The sequence below is a fragment of the Eriocheir sinensis genome, unplaced genomic scaffold (assembly GCF_024679095.1).
Source record: "Eriocheir sinensis breed Jianghai 21 unplaced genomic scaffold, ASM2467909v1 Scaffold129, whole genome shotgun sequence".
In the NCBI taxonomy this organism is placed as follows: Eukaryota; Metazoa; Arthropoda; class Malacostraca; order Decapoda; family Varunidae; genus Eriocheir; species Eriocheir sinensis.
In genome coordinates this window covers 232,158-245,676 of record NW_026110617.1, presented here as the reverse complement: position 1 = coordinate 245,676, position 13,519 = coordinate 232,158, and positions in this window count along the sequence as shown.

Here is a 13,519-nt window from a genome sequence, read left to right as displayed (position 1 = left end):
CGCCCGTACCGAAGGTAAACAAGGATCAAGCCTCTACCTGTAACCCCTGAAACTACACCTCACCCATCGTGAGTAGCGGGGGGGATTCTGGAGCTGCCCTGTATTGGCCACTCGGCTCTTGCAGTCTCCCAGTGTTCTTATGTTCTTATGTTCTTTCGGAACGTTCTCTCCTTCCTCCCATTTGTATAACATGATAATATTTTGACGTAGGGAGGGGATTTTTTTCTTGTTTTTATTTTCTTGATTTTTTTCTCTTATTGTTCTTGGTCTTCCTTGTGTTCTTCTTCTTCTTTTTCTTCTTCTTCTTCTTCTTTTTCTTCTTTTGTTTCTTCACTTTTTCTCTTCATATTTTTATTTCATCTATTCATTCAGTATTATAATTGTTACTTTTTATTTTTCTTATTATTCTTATTACTTGTTATTTTCTGCTTATAAGCATTCAATTTTTTTTTTGTCTTGAAGCGAAAAACAACGAATAAATAACAAAGAGTGGTGATTGACGGAGTTCACTCGGAGTGGGCACCGGTCACTAGTGGTGTCCCTCAGGGCTCGGTTCTTGGCCCAGTGCTCTTCGTTATTTACATCCATCAACGATGTGGATGTTGGACTCAATAATCGCTTTAGTAAATTTGCAGACGACACAAAGATTGGTAGCTTGGTTCTCACTGACGAAGACAGGCAAAGCCTCCAAGAGGATTTGCACAAAATTTCAGCTTGGTCGGATAGATGGGAGATGCTCTTTAACGTAGACAAGTGCCAGGTCCTTCAACTTGGAACAAGAAATAAGAAGCTCGATTACGAAATGCGCGGCGTTAAACTCACAAGCGTTCAATGCGTTAAGGACCTGGGGGTCAAAATTGCCTCAACCCTCAAATTCTCACATCAATGCATCGATGCAGCAAATAAAGCGAACAGAATGTGGGGTTTCATTAAAAGAAACTTTTTATTCAAGAATAAAGATGTCATACTTCCGCTCTACAATTGTTTAGTCAGACCCCACTTAGAATATGCGGTACAGTTTTGGTCTCCCCACCATGCAAAGGACATTGCTAAATTAGAAGGTGTTCAGCGTCGGGCTACAAAAATGATCCCTTCTTTGCGCAACAAATCCTACGAAGAAAGGCTTTCTACCCTTAATATGATCTCTCTTGAGAAACGTCGCCTCCGAGGAAAACTGATCAAATGTTTTAAAACATTTAATGGTTTCACGAATGTAAACATAACAAAATTGTTTATGATCGACGACACTTTGCGAACGAGGAACAATGGCATAAAACTCAAATGTAGACAAGTAAATTCAGATTGCACCAATTTTTTCTTCAGCAACGTTGTAGTGCGATAATGGAATAAGCTCCCACCATCAGTGGTCCAGTGTAACACGATTGACTCCTTTAAAAACAAGCTAGACCGTCACTTCCTTGAACTTAATATTAACTAGAGTAGAAAAGCAACGTTTTGAAGCCATCTGAATAATGTAGAATCACTTAGGTTTAAGTTCAGACCACCTAGTCTGGACCATGGGGTCTGTGTGGCCTGATTTTCTGTGTAATTCTCTCTCTCTCTCTCTCTCTCTCTCTCTCTCTCTCTCTCTCTCTCTCTCTCTCTCTCTCTCTCTCTCTCTCTCTCTCTCTCTCTCTCTCTCTCTCTCTCTCTCTCTCTCTCTCTCTCTCTCTCTCTCTCTCTCTCTCTCTTTACATCTAAGTATACGGCTCAAGGGTAACAAAAAGATTAAAAAAGCCCGCTACTCGCCGCTCCCACAAAAGTAAAAGGTAAAGAGTAGCCAAAAGCGAGGTCAATTTCGAGTGGAGAGGTGTCTTGATACACTCTTCTTAAAAGAGGTCAAGTCATAGGCAGGAGTAAATACACACGAAGGAAGACTGTTCCACAGTTTACCAGTGAAGGGGGATGAAAGAATGGAGATGCTGGTTAACTCTTGCATAAGGGGTTTGGACAGTATAGGGATGAACATGAGTAGAAAGTCGTGTGCAGCGGGCCGCAGGAGGGGGGGAGGCATGCAGTCAGCAAGTTCAGAAGAGCAGTCAGCATGAAAATATCGATAGAAGATAGAAAGAAAAGCAAAATGGCCGCGGAATTTAAGAGGTAGAAGGCTGTCAGTAAGAGGAGGAGAGCTGATGAGACGAGGAGCCTAACACTCCACTCTGTCCAGAAGAGCTGTGTGAGTGAATCCCCCCACACGTGAGATGCATACTCCATACGAGGGTGGACAAGGCCCCTGTACGTATATGGAAAGCAACTCGTTATCTCCTTCTTCCGTTTTATTCCGCAATTTGTAAATTAGTATTAGTATTAGGTATTTACCTAGTTTACCTAGTTGTGAAATACAGGAAAAGAGCCGTACTAGGCTCGTGCTGTCCCGTCTCCATAGCGCTTATTATCCAGTTTGGCTTTAAATTTATGAATAATTTTTGCACACACGGTCTCCTCGTCAAGTCCGTTCCATGTTGTTATGCTTATGTATGGAAAACTGTATTTCTTGACGTCTTTCCTACAGTTGCTCTTCTTCAATTTCTTACCCTCTTTTCACACTCCTATCACGTACCACTAGGTCTTCCGTCCAATTTCTCCAATCCCTCTTGTATCCTATATTAGGTCCCTTCTCTCCTTCTCTCCAGTGTTGTTAGTCCCAATTTCTCCAGTCTTTCTTCATAAGTATGTTCTCTCAGAGTTTCCGGTAGTTTGGTCGCTGCTCTCTGTATTCTTTCCAACTTTCTAATGTATTTCTTCAATCTAGGTGACCACACTAACGCTGCATATTCCAGTCTTGGACGTATCATCGATGCTATTAGTTTCCTCACCATTTCTTCGTCTAGATGTGTAAATGCTGCTTTCATGTTTCTAAGAAGATTGTATGTTTCCCCAGTTATCCGATTTATATTCTCTCCAATGGATAACTTTTCTGTTATTGTCACTCCTAGATCTTTTTCCTGTTTTTTTCATGATTCTTTCATTACTCAGAGAGTAGTTCCCCGATATCCGTCTACTGCTCTTACCAAACTCCATCACGCTACACTTCTCTCTGTATTGAATGTCATTTCCCATTTGCGTAACCATTCGCTTATTCTATCGAGATCTTGGCTCAGGGCTACACAGTCTTCTTCATTAGCCACCCTCCTCATTATTTTAGCATCATCAGCAAACATATTCATATAGCTTGCCACCCCTTCTGTTATGTCAATTATATATATTGCAAAACTAATCGGAGCCAACACCGATCCTTGGGGGACTCCACTAGTCACTTCCGTCCAGCTTGATTTATTGTTCCTGATAACTGTTCTCATTTATCTCTTCGCTAAAAAGTCTATAATCCAACCCTTATATTATATTGCATCATCCTGTAGGTTTCTCCAAATAACTTGTTTATGTGCTTTTCTAGGGAGTAGGTCTTGCATCGTTACTCCCAAATCTTTTTTCTTCATGTACTAACCTTAAGTTTTCTTATCCCATCCTGTATGTTTTCCTTGATCTTTTTTATACTATTCCCCATATCCATAACATGCAATTTGTTTCCATTAAATTCCATCTCCTATAACTGGCTCCATCTATACACTCTGTCCAGGTCTTTTTGCAGTTCTTCACAGTCTTCCTCCATCTTCACTTTCCTTATTAATTTTGCATCATCTGCAAAACGGCTCATATAACTTTTATATCCATTGGCATATCATATATATATATATATATATATATATATATATATATATATATATATATATATATATATATATATATATATATATATATATATATATATATATATATATATATATATATATATATATATATATATATATATATATATATATATATATATATATATATATATATATATATATATATATATATATATATATATATATATATATATATATATATATATATATATATATATATATATATATATATATTAAGAACATTATTGGTTTTGTGTCATTTCAGGTAAATATATGTATCAAGTATATAATAGTCCTGTTAGTCCTGTAGGTTTGTGTGGGTCATGTCACGTGTTTGTGGAGGTCATCTTAGGTCCCAAGGGTGAGGTGATTTTTTTTTTTTTTTCTTTTTTTTTACCTCTTGGCCTATTGCGCCGGAAGGCTTCCTCCCGGTGAATCCTGATGGTCGGTCCAAGGCTTCTTCCAGGTGGGTCCTGATCATGGAGGTATTAAGGTCCTGACCTGATGGTCGGCCCAGCCTGTTCTGGCGCAGACGAGTGTTTATAGTGGCGCCATCTTGCATTGGCTCATGCTGCCCTCCCGAAGCTCATATTTAATCCTAGAATCTAGAGTCCGGGATGATAGGTGGTCTTCTGGACAGCATAATATGGATAGTTTTAAGCCACTCAGCGGCGGCTGAAAAATCCCAGCCTGGTGGCACCGGTCGGGGATTGAACTCGCGTCCTCCTGAACGCGGGGCCGTCTTGCTATCTGTTCAGCCACCGCCTAAAGTGCCTGTTCCAGAGCCTCAAGGGAAGTGTCGGTAGCCTGGAAGGGGTTTGGGGGCCCCTTATTCAGAGTGCCTTAAAATGTGTGTGTGTGTGTGTGTGTGTGTGTGTGTGTGTGTGTGTGTGTGTGTAATTCACCACGGCCTGATCACAAGTTACATACGAACATAAGCACGTTGGAATCTGCAAGAGGCCGGTAGGCCAATACAAGGCAGCTCCTTTGACCCTAAGCTCCCGTGTATCTAACCCCACCTAGTATCGCTGTCCATGAATTTATCTAATCTATTTTTGAATGTGACAATTGTATGGGCACTCACCACATGACTGCTAAGCCTATTCCACTCATTCACAACCCTGTTGGTAAACCAATTTTTGCCTATGTCCCTGTTGAATCTGAATTTTATCCGGTTTAAACCCATTACTTCTTGTCCTACCCGATTCTCTTACCAACAGAACCTTATGAATATCTCCCTTATTAATGCCCTTCATCCATTTATAAACCTCGATCATGTCTCCACGCACCCTTCGCCTTTCTAGAGAATGCAAGTTTAACTGTTGGAGTCTTTCCTCGTATGGCAAGTTTCTCAACCCCTGAATCATCTTAGTAATCCTCCTCAGCACCGATTCTAACATTTTGATAACCATTCTATAGTAAGGTGACCAAAACTGAACCGCATAGTCAAGATGAGGTCTAAATAGTGTTAAATATAGTTTGAGGAAGACTTCGGCGCTTCTGTTGCTTACGCTCCTTGACATAAATCCCAGTACCCTATTTGCTCGATTTCTAGCTTGAATGCATTTTGCCCTTGGACGGAGATCAGAGCTCACTAAGACCCCTACATCTCTCTCGCACCCATACCTGCTTATGAGAGCGTCATTTAAGCAATAGTTGTGAGAGGGGTTGTTCCTACCTACACTCAGAATACTGCACTTCCCTAATTTGAACTCCATCTGCCATTTATCCGCCCAGTCATACAATCTGTTTGGTTCATCCTGGAGAATACTAGCGTCCTGATCCGACTCAATTACTCTACCGATCTTGGTATCATCTGCAAACTTACTGACATCACTACTAATTCCTGTATCTAAATCATTAATATAAATAATAAACAAGAGTGGACCTAATACCGAACCTTGTGGGACCCCACTCGTAACACATCCCCAGTCAGATCTTTTACCATTGCTTTGCACTCTTTGCTTCCTATTGCTAAGCCACGCCTTGACCCAGTTCAAAACCTTACCCTCTACACCGTGAGCCTGTAGTTTAAGCAACAGCCGTTGGTGAGGAACTTTGTCAAACGCTTTACTAAAATCAAGATAGATTACATCATAATTTTCATCTCTGTCTACCGCCTCAAATACTTTACTGTAGAAGGACAAGAGATTGGTGAGGCATGACCTACCTTTCGTGAACCCATGCTTCGAGTCATGAATTAAGCTGTGTTTCTCTAGATGCTCCCGAATGCTCCTGGCTATTATGGACTCCAGCATCTTGCCTATAACCGATGTTGGTCTCGCTTTCGCCAGCAGGTACCCTCACGACGTGAGCAAGTGCTCACTATTGTCGATCTCTGGGTACTGCCAGGACTTCACACACCACACACCCCATCCCCCTTGCTCAAGGGGGGACAGTAACCACTCCTAGTCAACGGAAAGAATCCGGCCTGAGCAGGGCTCGAACCGCCGCCTGTTTGACCGTGAAGATCTGGAGCGCAACGCACTACCGATTAAGCTACCGGAGCGGTATATATATATGTGTGTGTGTGTGTGTGTGTGTGTGTGTGTGTGTGTGTGTGTGTGTGTGTGTTAAACCATTCAAACTATAGCCTTTCATCTCTGTAATAATATTTACCTATATATATATATATATATATATATATATATATATATATATATATATATATATATATATATATATATATATATATATATATATATATATATATATATATATATATATATATATATATATATATATATATATATATATATATATATATATATATATATATATATATATATATATATATATATATATATATATATATATATATATATATATATATATATATATATATATATATATATATATATATATATATATATATATATATATATATATATATATATATATATATATATATATATATATATATATATATATATATATATCTATATATATATATGAAAAACCAGGCTAGGAAAATATCACGATTTCCCTTATAATGATAATTTTTTAATGCTTTTTAATATTTGTCCTGTCTGTTTACAAATTCCATCATTTAGCAAATATTTACTTGTATTTCTTAGCTTTTGGGAATGCGTATTATCACTTTCTTTGCTAATATCCAGCCAGCCATCTTGTTTCTTTCTTTACTTATCAAGTCCTTCCTTGCTCTCCAGGAATCAGCATCACCAGACCTTGGGAGCAGCAGCAGCCCAGTGCCAACACCACGCCACTGGACCCCAGGCTGCCCAGCCCACTGCCAGTGTCGGGGATCTTCAGACCCGTCTCCAGCCTTTGGGTTTGGAGGGCGGAGGGCTGCATTGGCGGTGGCGGCTGTAGTAATGTGTCACCAGTATTTTTTTTCTGCCTCTAGGTGTGGTAGTCTTTCTTGGTGGTGGGTCCCGTCGGTCAGCCCCAGCCCTCTATGTTGCAGGCAAGGGTTTATAGTGGCGCCATTTTGCCTGGCTCACCATTTGATCCTCTCTTTTAGAGAAAGAATCTAGAGTCTGGGTTGACAGGCGTCCACCAGGACAGCATGTGGGTAGTGTTGGGCCACTCGGCGGTGACTGAAAAATACTGTCTGTGGTGGCGGGCGGGACCCGAACTCCCATCCTGCTGCCTCCTGGACACAGTGCCGGCACTGGTGGTCACTTTTTGTGGTATCTATTATTACTGTTATTATTATTATTATTATTATTATTATTATTATTATTATTATTATTATTATTATTATTATTATTATTATTATTATTATCATTAATATTAAGGGAGTCTAGTGGGTCATTATTATCATTTCCTTATATTGATAAAATTTGTATTTGTTTTGCAGATTTGAGTCAACAGGAAGAAGAAGAAGAAGAAGAAGAAGAAGAAGAAGAAGAGTATTTGCTACTACACATTCTCTCTCTCTCTCTCTCTCTCTCTCTCTCTCTCTCTCTCTCTCTCTCTCTCTCTCACAGGTCACACAGGATGTCACCCACAGGTAGTTGATAACATCCCACAGACACATGCCCTCCCCCAGACACATAATGGACCCTGCCCTGACCCCCCCCACCCACCCCCCATAACCAACATAGCCCCCCTACATAGCCACATGACCTTCCTTATGTTACTATGTGTATGTGTGTGTTTGTGTTCTTGCAATAAAAATATCAATTTGCAAAGTGTGTTCTGTATTACATTCAAATGGGTTTTGAGAGAGAGAGATGAGAGGGGACGGGAGGTAAAAAGATGACAAGAGAGAGAGGAAGAAAACACCGCGAACAACAACAGTTTCCCTTGAGCTGCTTCACTAAATAACAATAAAAAGATACACCTAAGAAAGGAATATGTAACAGAAAACCCATTTAACTAATACAGGAAATCTCTCTGGTGTCCAACTAGCCAGGAATAAATAGCATAAGATACCAGTGCCAAGTCCTAGTATAATACATGGCTCCATGGTGCTGTGGCTGGCATGCCTACCTACCAATCCGCTGGCCAGGGTTTGAATCCCGGCCTGGGCAGTCAGTATGCAGGTCATCCTAAATAATATATAGTAGTGGTGGTGGTAGTAGTGACAGTAGTTGTAGTAGTAATAGTAGTAGTAGTAGTAGTAGTAGTAGTAGTAGTAGTAGTAGTAGTAGTAGTAGTAGTAGTAGTAGTAGTAGTAGTAGTAGTAGTAGTAGTAGTAGTAGTAGTAGTAGTAGTAGTAGTAGTAGTAGTAGTAGTAGTAGTAGTAGTAGTAGTAGTAGTAATAGTAGTAGTAGTAGTAGCAGGAGCAGCAGTGTTAGTAGTTTTAATAGTGGCAGCAGCACAGAAATGACGCACTCCCAATGTATATAACTGTGTTACTACCACACAATTGTGGAGTACCTTACGGGTCAATGTTGTGACTCATCTTTTTGCCATATACATCAACGGTTTAGACGCAGGACTGAAATCCTCCTCATCAAACTTTGCTGATGGTACCAAATTGAGTGGAAGGGTCCTCACCACGGCCGATTGCGAAATTATCGAAAAGGACCTTAATCATATTTAGCCAGTGATTTGAAAAGTATCAGATGTCCTCCAGTTTTGGCGAATGCAAAATCATGCACTTAAGGACGTTGAAGGTATGGCAGGGGAACCGTAGAAGAATGGGTGCCCAAGACGGGGCGCGGACGAAATCAATGTTAACTATTCGGGAAACCATTAAATTAAAATGAACTTGACTAATACAAGGAAAACTGAGCGACGGTAAGTAACATGAAGCTTGCAGGATATTAAACCTTATTATTCGAAGCAGCGCCAACTTAAAATAATCTATATTTATATAAGAAAAATAGCATTGCTGAAAATTAAACTCAACTATTTTGAAACAACGTTGGATTAAGATGAACTTCACCAATAAAGGAAAGCTTATAACTTATCCACCTTATTAATTCCTGTTATACTCAATTATTTTCAACTTTTTTTTTATTATTTTTCCTCCTCCTCTTCCTCGCTTTGTCTCCTCCGTGAGAGCATGACTGGCTATCAGCACCCAGCCCACCCACCTGGTCATCCTCCCCTTCGGGCTGGTCGATAAATGGTTGCCTGTGGAAGCCTGGGGAAGGCAGACTGTTTTCTTACTTTCCACAGACACAACGGCCAATGAGTCGGGGATGAGCACCGAGACCACGCGCAGCTATAACGTGTGCCTCTAACTATATCTTTACTTTCTTTCCTCCTCCTCCTCCTCCTTCCTTCACTTTAGCTTATATTTTTACTTCAATTAATTTCTTCTTTCCTGTTCTCCTCCGACCACTTAGTTTTTCGTATCCTCCTCTCCTCCTCCTTCACCTCCTCACCTTCCAACAGTTTTCGTCCCTCCAAACTTTATTCCTTCTCCCTTCCCTGCGTCATCACCTCGTGTTTCCTCCTCCTATTATTTCTCCTTTCGCTCCTCCTACTTCCACTTCTTTATACTTTTGAGTTATCTCTGTTCTGTCCTTCCGTGTTCTCTCCTTCTCTTTGATGCACTTTTTTTTCTGTTTGTTTTCTTTAATTTTCTTTCAGGCATATCACTGTCATCCTCATCCTCCTCCTTCCCTTCATTTTACTCCCCTGTCTTCTCTCTTTACTTTGCTTTTTTTTTACAGCAAAGGAGTCAGTTCAAGGGCATAAAAAAGGAAACATATATGAAAAAATAAACGCTAATCACTGCTCCTAAAAAGAGTTAGAGGAGTGGTCGAAAGAAAGGTCAAGTTTGCGAGGAGAGGTGTCCTGATACTCTCCTCTTGAAAGAGTTCAAGTCGTAGGCAGGAGGAAATACAAATGAAGGAAGATTGTTCCAGCGTTTACCAGCGTGAGGGATGAAAGAGTGAAGCTGCTGGTTGACAGGCAGAGGCGAAAGAGTTTGACCAGGCAGGGTATCAGTACGGAAGCACAGTTTTTAACGACAATAGGAGGCACTCCATCAGGTTGTAATGTGTTAAAAACCTTGAAGACAGCAACTCGATACCCCACTACTCAGCACGCTCGCGTCCTTCGCCTCGCCGGTGGCAAGGGCAGGGCTGCAAGGGTGGCAGGGTCTGCCGTCCCCCGTCTGGTAGCGGTGGTGGGAGGGGCGGCGGGCAGACAATATACGCCCACCAGTCACCCTCAAAGGTCCGAGTTGCCTGGCGAAGATAAGTGCGCACCTACGACGAGTTGTGTCGTAGGAAGAAACAAATGCCTGGACACCTCCAAGGAAACTTGGTTGTGTGGAGGTACGAGGCGGGGCGCGCGGGCTGTGTGGAGGTGCGGGCGGGCGGGTGTGCTCGGGTGCGGCTGTGTGCTGACTCGACTCACTGGGGCAGGAAAAGCCGCGCGCTGATGTCAGCGTATGCTTGCTGTGTCCGATACCGTTAACTGCCCCCACACACTGTCACTGAAGCTACGTTTGAGAGAGAGATATAACAATTCGGAGAGGTCCGTAAACCGCTGTTCACCATTTTTGTTAACCTTTTTGTTAGCTGTTTTTTTGTGTTTTTGATTAATATTTAATAATTTTAAGGCGCGAAATGTTATCTTACGTGAGGTCCGGTATACCGTTGCCTGCTTTCACAAGTTGATTGTAGTAAGGTGAGATAACACAATAGCCTTTTTAGTTAAGTGATGTGTGGCCGAGCGGTAGCCGTTACAAGTTCACTTTAGTTCACTTTAGTTCTCTCTCTCAGGTTGATACAAATACCAAATGTATTTTAACTATATTAACAGTTGTACTACATAAGGTTTACAGTTTACGTGAGCGAGACGCACGAAATCAGAGACAGCCACACCGCTGCAGGGCGCGGAGCGGCGGAGCACCGCTCTTCTGCCCGTCACCCGTCTTCTCTCCTCTTCTCTGCGTTGTTCGCCTGTTTTATTTGCTTGTAGTTCGTCCGGAAGGGTGGGGCTTCCGGTTGATGACTGTTGATGAAAGTCATCATTTGCTGATCCTAGTGTCAGTTCATCACAGCTTCCCACGGCCAAAAGCACGACGTGTTGTTAGACATCCTGTTGTGCGACACCGACCGGGTGTCGCCACACGTACAGTCATACATACAAATGTACATTATAATATACACATTACATCAAATACTTACCTTACTAATCCCACAATGGCTTCTGCCTCTAATCACCCACTAACAGCAACAGCAGTTAGGCCTTTCGCAGGGTAGCAAGGGAGGCAGATTATTCGGCCAGGGACTTCTTGTTTCAAAGTGAGATTGTCATGGACATTTCATTCATGTCAAATCCGGGAGATTAAATATCTCTCAGCCGCTCGAAGGTCAATCCCGGGAACGGGCGCAGGGCCCTCATAAACAGGAGCGCGTTCACTGGACGGAAGGATTATGATGCGTTTCGGTCACTTTTTCTTGAAACATTTGGGGAAGATGGGCAACACAGCCTCGTAAAGGGTATAAATTTTGCTGTGGACACTGTGCAAACCAGGCCTTTTTAATAGGCAAGTGGACGCCTATAGGCTATCTACTGATTTGATCTCGTGTTTTAAAAAGGGAAACTAGACAGATGGAGAAACCATTTCTGTAGCTAATGCTAGATTATTACTAGAGTTCCTTGTGTACATGATTGTCCTTAAAGTTCATCTTCGAAGGAGTGCAGTATCCCTTGAGTACAGCCCCACTGGCAACCTACACGGTTTTATCAGCCAACTTTTATGGCATTTAAAATAATTTTGGGTCCTTTTTGAAGCTTCGTTTCCCGTCGACACGTTCGTCGGGGAGGGGGGCCTTCGCGACCCTCTGACCTAAACCTTTTTGGGTGTCACCAGCGGTAATCAAAAATTCCTTGGTGTGTTCTTTTACCCGTGGTTTAGGCAGAAATAGTCAGATAAATTGGTGGTTGGAAATTTGAGCTTTACGATTTTTTTTTGCACAGAATGGTGCATAGTGATCGTCTCCAAAGACTAGCGCCGGCTTGAGGTTCAGCCTGACGCTGCTTTGTGTATCTTTCCACCACACGACTATAACCTGCATCCTCGCATCTACTAATTTATGTTTCGTTCCTAAGCTTTTGCCTGCATCTTTTTTATGCGAGAGGGGAGTGCTTGAGTAATACTTTTCACTCTAACCCACTATTTTCTTTTATTGCTGAGTTGATGCAAGGCAGTCAGTCTTCTTAATTTAATTGGAGCCGTAATAACCGAGGGTGTAGACTAACATAGGGATAGGTACAATTTAACCTTGAACCTCATGTGCTTCTGCTTAAAACATACTTTTTCTCTGCACTGACAGACTTAACTTAACTTGAGCAGATGCTGTCCCTATCTTTTATCGTAACCAGCATGTGAATATCTGTAAGCTTTGGAAGTAAGCAGACAAGTCTTACTTACCCTTACTTGACATACCACTGTTACCCGTTAAGGGTATTATTTTTGGCGTCACAGATGTCAGTCATCCACGTTCGTTACGATCCAGGGATAGGTGGAAATTTGTGTTTTTCATTTGATGTTTATTAATGCTGGAATTACTTTAATCAATTATGCTGGAATTATATTTTTCAGTGAGATTTGTTACAACAGTGATTTCACAACTTGGTGACAGGATTTTCTTTTATAGTACTGTAGACCTGAAAAACGGAGTATTAGGAGTTAGTGGTGCTGACTGCCGATGCTTATAAGGTTCTCCAGACTTGTCCTTGTTATCACATTGTAACTATTAGGAGACTCTACGGATAACATTACCTCTTTTCACACAACCTTATCTATTGTTGTAAACCCCACCCGTCTCGAAGGCGTGCCGAGGGTAACGACACTGGCAATTAATTGTCACGCAACGGATGAGTGTTTCTCTGCGACAGTTTTGTGTCCAGGTGTGACTCGAAGGCTCAGTGTGTAGCAGATCTTCTTCAAGGATTGTTCCTTTTTCTTTTTACTATTCCAAATAGCTCCATTACCATGTATCCTAATGACAGTTTAGTCAATTTAATTTTACTAGGATGTATCATGTAAATAATTTTTCGAGCTATTATTTTGTTTTCTCGGAATAGTACTGAGCTTCCATGTCCACGACTCTAGCCCTGTTTACCTCGCCCTGTATGTACTTTGCCCATTTCTTGTTACTTCCATGATTATTTTTATTATCATTGGCATTTCCCGATGCTGTATCGTTAGGCGGGCTCTGACTTGTATATATATATTTTTTAAGCAATAACAGGACCTCGTTTAACTAGTACACATTGTGCGACTGTAACATGGGTAGGTACACTGCTTTTAAAGGTCGGGTGAGTCGCGAGGTCGCGACTTTTAGAGAACCGAGCGATGTAATGTGTATATTATAATGTACATTTGTATGTATGACTGTACATGTGGCGACACCCGGTCGGTGTCGCACAACAGGATGTCTAACAAC